Source organism: Melanotaenia boesemani, chromosome 14 (assembly GCF_017639745.1).
Source record: "Melanotaenia boesemani isolate fMelBoe1 chromosome 14, fMelBoe1.pri, whole genome shotgun sequence".
NCBI classification, from domain to species: domain Eukaryota; kingdom Metazoa; phylum Chordata; class Actinopteri; order Atheriniformes; family Melanotaeniidae; genus Melanotaenia; species Melanotaenia boesemani.
In genome coordinates, this window is record NC_055695.1 from 31,939,240 (window position 1) to 31,945,239 (window position 6,000).

The window sequence follows — 6,000 nt, forward strand, 5'->3', positions numbered from 1 at the left end:
GTCAGAGCTTCAGGAACCACCAGCACAGACCTAAGCAAGACATGGTTTCAGCTGTCGCATTCCTTGTATCAAGCCACTCTTGAACAAGAGACGGCGTCAGAAGTGTCTCGCCTGGGCTAAAGACAAAAAGGACTGGACTGCTGCTGAGTGGTCCACAGTTATGTTCTCTGATGAAAGGAATGCATGTCCTTTGGAAATCAAGGTCCCAGAGTCTGGAGGAAGAGAGAGGCTCAGAATCCACGTTGCTTGAGGTGGAGCGTAAAGTTTCCAGTCAGTGATGGTTTGGGTGCCATGTCATCTGCTGTTGTTGGTCCACTGTGTTTTTTTAGGTCCACAGTCAACGCAGCCGTCTACCAGGAAGTTTTAGAGCAATTCATGCTTCCTGCTGTTGACCAGCTTTATGGAGATGCAGATTTCATTTCACACAGTGCCAAAGCTACCAGTACCTGGTTTAAGGACCATGGTGTCCCTGTTCTTAACTGGCCAGCAAACTGGCCTGACCTTACCCCGTAAAAAATCTATGGGGTATTGTGAAGAGGAAGATGTGATACACCAGACCCAACAATGCAGAAGAGCTGAAAGCCACTATCAGAGCAACCTGGGCTCTCATAACACCTGAGCAGTGCCACAGACTGATGGACTCCATGCCATGCCGCATGCTGCAGTAATTCAGCCAAAAGGAGCTCCAACTAAGTACTGAGTGCGTAGGCACCCTGCCTATGTGGCAATGTATGTAATGAGCTTTGTATGGATACTGCAGATCATTCCTTGTACTTTAACCCATGTTGCCTCACCTGTCACACTCTGCCGTGACCCCCTGCTCTCTGGCTCTACCACTCCCTCATCAACTCAACCATTTCCACCTGTTGACACCACCTGCTAATTACCTCATCAGTACCACTATATAACCTGTCCTGTCTCACCCACTATTTGCCAGATTGTCTTTACTTCCATTTCTGACTCTCTAGCGTTTGTTCTCAGACTGATTCCCTGGTGACTCTGCTTGTTCCTGACCATTGCCTCGCATCCCAGCTCTGTTCTGGACCTGTGTCCTACCATGTCTTGGATTCCCTGGCTTTGACCCTGCCTGCTCCTGACCTCACCTTTTGTCTCAGCCCTGTTCAGTATCTGGATTTTCCTGGACCATGTTCTGGAAGGAAAAATGATCACAGTGAGTCTTTACTATATAACATGTCACCATCTTGTTGCCACTTCCTGGGCTTCTGAACACTCACTAGTTGTGTCTATTTGCAGTGAGTCCGGTTAGTTCAGAAGAAACTAGTTTGTCTGGGGTTTGACTCCACCTGTGTCCCCACTGTGGTTACAGACCTATTCACCTGAATCTGCTTGGAAATATAACAAAGTTTATTCTTACCTTTTCTCAGTCTATCGGTGTTGCATTTAGTTCCTCACCATCCCCGTTACATCACCTTGAGTTTGGCAAATCTGTCAGTTACTTTTTGGTGTTCAACACTCTCTCATGCGTCTCCATGTCTTTCCCCGGTCTGCGCTCTCTCATCGCGTCTCCATGTCTTTCCCCGGTCTGCGCTCTCTCATGCGTCTCCATGTCTTTCCCCGGTCTGCGCTCTCTCATCGCGTCTCCATGTCTTTCCCCGGTCTGCGCTCTCTCATCGCGTCTCCATGTCTTTCCCCGGTCTGCGCTCTCTCATGCGTCTCCATGTCTTTCCCCGGTCTGCGCTCTCTCATCGCGTCTCCATGTCTTTCCCCGGTCTGCGCTCTCTCATGCGTCTCCATGTCTTTCCCCGGTCTGCGCTCTCTCATCGCGTCTCCATGTCTTTCCCCGGTCTGCGCTCTCTCATCGCGTCTCCATGTCTTTCCCCGGTCTGCGCTCTCTCATCGCGTCTCCATGTCTTTCCCCGGTCTGCGCTCTCTCATCGCGTCTCCATGTCTTTACCCGGTCTGCGCTCTCTCATGCGTCTCCATCTCTTTCCCCGGTCTGTGCTCTCTCATCGTTCTTAGTTCAAAAGCAAGAGATGCATTTGGACTCACAAACAGTTTTTTAAAGATTCATAAGGAGGTGTTTGCAAGTCCAATCACACATTTAATAAATTTGTCAATAAACCATACTAAAGTTCCATTGACATGGAAGACTGCAAGGGTTACCCCAGTGTATAAAGCTGGGGACAAGACAAAACCAGATAACTATCGGCCAATAAGTATTTTACCAATTGTATCAAAAATAGCAGAAAAGTGGGTTTCTATTCAATTAATTGAACATCTAAACAGTGGTAGTACCCCTCTCCATCCAATGCAATTCGGTTTCCGTAAACATCACTCTACAGAAACAGCAACCTGTTACTTTCTTGAGAATGTAAAAAGCCTTTTAGATCAGGGTGGATTTGTAGGTGCTGTTTTTCTGGACCTAAAACGTGCTTTTGACACAATACATCATGGTATGCTTCTTGCTAAACTGTCTCATTTTAATTTATCCAGAAGTGCCCTCTGTTGGATGCAGTCATATCTGGCAGATAGGAAACAAGCTGTACAAATAGGAAATTCACAATCATCTTATCGTTCTTGCTCTGCCGGTGTCCCACAAGGCTCAATACTTGGCCCAATACTATTCAGTCTTTATGTCAATAATTTACCAAATGTTTGTTCAACTATCAAAACGCAATTATATGCAGATGATACAGTGTTGTATACTCACGCAAAAACTAAACAAGAAGCTGCTGCAATACTTTCAGGAGCCATGGTACCAGTGTCCCACTGGCTTCAAAACTCCTGCTTACATCTTAATACAAAGAAAACAGTTTGTATGTTTTTCTCACGACAGCCAGTAGGCGACCAACAACCATCTGTCATAGTTAATGATGAATGTCTAGATGTGGTGGACCAGTTCAAGTATCTGGGTGTGGTCTTTGATTCTAACCTGACATTTAAGCAACATGTAAAAAAAATTATAAATACAATCAAATTTAACTTATCAAATTTTAATCATGTCAGACCCTTTCTTACTCTTGATGCACCAAAAGCATACATGCACGCAATGATTTTTACTCATATCACCTACTGTTACACAACGTGGTCTCATACAACAGAAGGCACTCTAAAGCCTATTAAGTCTCTTTTTAAGAAAACATTGAAAATTTTAGACAGAAAACCTCTTCATTTTCATTACTGTAATATCCTTAGTAAGTATAATATTTTAGACTTGAGCAGCTATCAGATATTTCTGGATGTATGTTTTGTTTTTAAGGTTTTAAATGGGCTTGCCCCTCCACCATTAGATGTTTTCAAACAGAAGAAAACAAACAATAGAGTTACTACTAGAGCTTTAACCAGAGGAGACTGTAACATACAGCGCCGCAGGACTAAGTTTAGCCAAATGGTGGTGTCTATCAGAGGCACACAGTCATGGAACTCACTACCAGCTCATATTAGAAACTGTGACAACTATCTCACCTTCAAGAAAACACTAAAAGAGTGGTTAAAAACAAACCAGTCCTGTACTCATGTGTAACTAACATCCTGTTTACCTCTTATTACTAACACTGTGTTTAATGTTTATTGTAACTATTGTAAATATGAGATGTTTGTCAATGTTTGTTCAATGTGCCTGCCTTAGGACAACAGATGCAATTTAGCTTTTGTGGCTAATTCTGGCATATTTACTGTGAAGCTTTTGCTCATATGTTGATTAATATGCATTGTCCTAAATAAATAAATAAATAATAATAAAATAAATAAATAAAATCGCGTCTCCATGTCTTTCCCCGGTCTGCGCTCTCTCATCGCGTCTCCATGTCTTTCCCCGGTCTGCGCTCTCTCATCGCGTCTCCATGTCTTTCCCCGGTCTGCGCTCTCTCATAGTGTCTCCATGTCTTTCCCCGGTCTGCGCTCTCTCATCGCGTCTCCATGTCTTTCCCCGGTCTGCGCTCTCTCATAGTGTCTCCATGTCTTTCCCCGGTCTGCGCTCTCTCATCGCGTCTCCATGTCTTTCCCCGGTCTGCGCTCTCTCATCGCGTCTCCATGTCTTTCCCCGGTCTGCGCTCTCTCATCGCGTCTCCATGTCTTTCCCCGGTCTGCGCTCTCTCATCGCGTCTCCATGTCTTTCCCCGGTCTGCGCTCTCTCATCGCGTCTCCATGTCTTTCCCCGGTCTGCGCTCTCTCATCGCGTCTCCATGTCTTTCCCCGGTCTGCGCTCTCTCATGCGTCTCCATGTCTTTCCCCGGTCTGCGCTCTCTCATGCGTCTCCATGTCTTTCCCCGGTCTGCGCTCTCTCATCGCGTCTCCATGTCTTTCCCCGGTCTGCGCTCTCTCATGCGTCTCCATGTCTTTCCCCGGTCTGCGCTCTCTCATCGCGTCTCCATGTCTTTCCCCGGTCTGCGCTCTCTCATCGCGTCTCCATGTCTTTCCCCGGTCTGCGCTCTCTCATCGCGTCTCCATGTCTTTCCCCGGTCTGCGCTCTCTCATGCGTCTCCATGTCTTTCCCCGGTCTGCGCTCTCTCATGCGTCTCCATGTCTTTCCCCGGTCTGCGCTCTCTCATGCGTCTCCATGTCTTTCCCCGGTCTGCGCTCTCTCTCATCACGTCTCCCAGAATCTCCCTGTTCTTCTCCTCCTTGTATTGTGGAATTAATTATGTATAATTAGGGAAAATGTAATGAAGGTGTCCTCTTTAGAACGAAGTTCACGGATATATAAGTTAAGCGTACCTGTGCTACTGGAAAGTGTTTAACAAGGGAGAACACAACTTCCACGACGTTTATTTAAAAATATATTCTGAATCGAATCAGCTTAACTGTTTATGTTTTACCTGCTACTATTCTGTTTTCTTACATGGTTCTTCCTAACCTTGCACTTTTCTCTTTAACCCTTTTCTATCTCTCCCTCTTTAGACTGACAGTCATAATAGATTCAACTAGATGGAAAAAAGTACATAAGTATTGAAAAAACTGTCAGCCAAAAGACAAATAACCAAACTGTGTTTTATATCTAATAAATGATAAGCATTGTTACATTGACACTGTATTTTTGTTTACAGTATGTTTAAACCAAATACTGTCTGGTTTTGACATTTTTCTAGTTTGATTAAAAAAGCAACCACATATAATATCAAATTTAGGGTGTTTCAGTACCCCTCAAAATGGGCTAGAAACGCCTGTGTGTCACAGAGCGGACGAGGTGCGTAAGTGACTGAGGCTGTGAGTCAAATGCATTTTATTTCAGGGTGACTGAAAAACCATTTCTATTTACATTCCGCTCTGTAAGGGCAGAATCAGCGGCGGCTTTGCGCATGCGCTGTTCATTTTCAGTGTGTAGGCGGAGTGGTGCGGGTCTCCGCTGCTGCTCTCTCTGCAGCTGCTGCCAGAGCTACTGAGACTGACCGCCTCAGTGTTTCAGGACGGGGAGGATTCCCGCCAGGCAGATTTGTCGCTAAAAAAAAGTCCCCATGAGGATTTGAAAAGTCGACAGAAAGTCGCTGAATTGGCAAGACTGGAAAAGAACATAGTGGCAACACGCTGCACTGCAGTCACATGTCTGTGCAAAGAATGCTGGGAAATTGAGTTCTGTCAGAATAACAGGGACTTTCTACATAAGTAGTGGATTAGTTGTACTGTGTGATTAAAGTACATTTCTGTTAATGAAAGTAGTTTGCATCGCAGTGCTTCCTAGTCTGGACAATACTGGCATCATGTCAGTATTGTCCAATCTACCAACACGTTAAGCTCATGAAATCACAGAGATCATTCAGTAAAATAATCCTGGATTCAGGTGTCCCAGCCACTTAAAAATTTATCATAAATGCAACGAAACATTTAGTCTTGCAGGGAACTCTGTGGACATAATGTTCTCCTCTACATCCTACCAATGTCATAATCAATGCTACGCCCTTGTCTAGATGGAATGCAAAACAAGCAGGATGTTTAATCTCTGGTGAATCCCAGCCAATAGAAATTCAGGAGCTTACAGAAACCTCCTCCCCTCCTCCCTTTAAGCTGTGAGAAGGGAGACGTTTCCTCATTTTCCAGCTTATT

At 45.0% G+C, this 6,000-nt stretch overlaps 1 protein-coding gene across 1 annotated transcript in view; it reads left to right on the forward strand.

Annotated features, from left to right (window-relative positions):
* Positions 1-5,987: 5,987 nt before the first annotated feature.
* The window catches only part of LOC121652695, a 5,882-nt gene continuing 5,869 nt past the window's right edge, over positions 5,988-6,000 (forward strand). The window contains exon 1 of the transcript XR_006012672.1: positions 5,988-6,000. This exon is cut by the window's right edge and continues 144 nt beyond it. The gene's annotated coding sequence lies outside the window, so the exon portion shown is untranslated.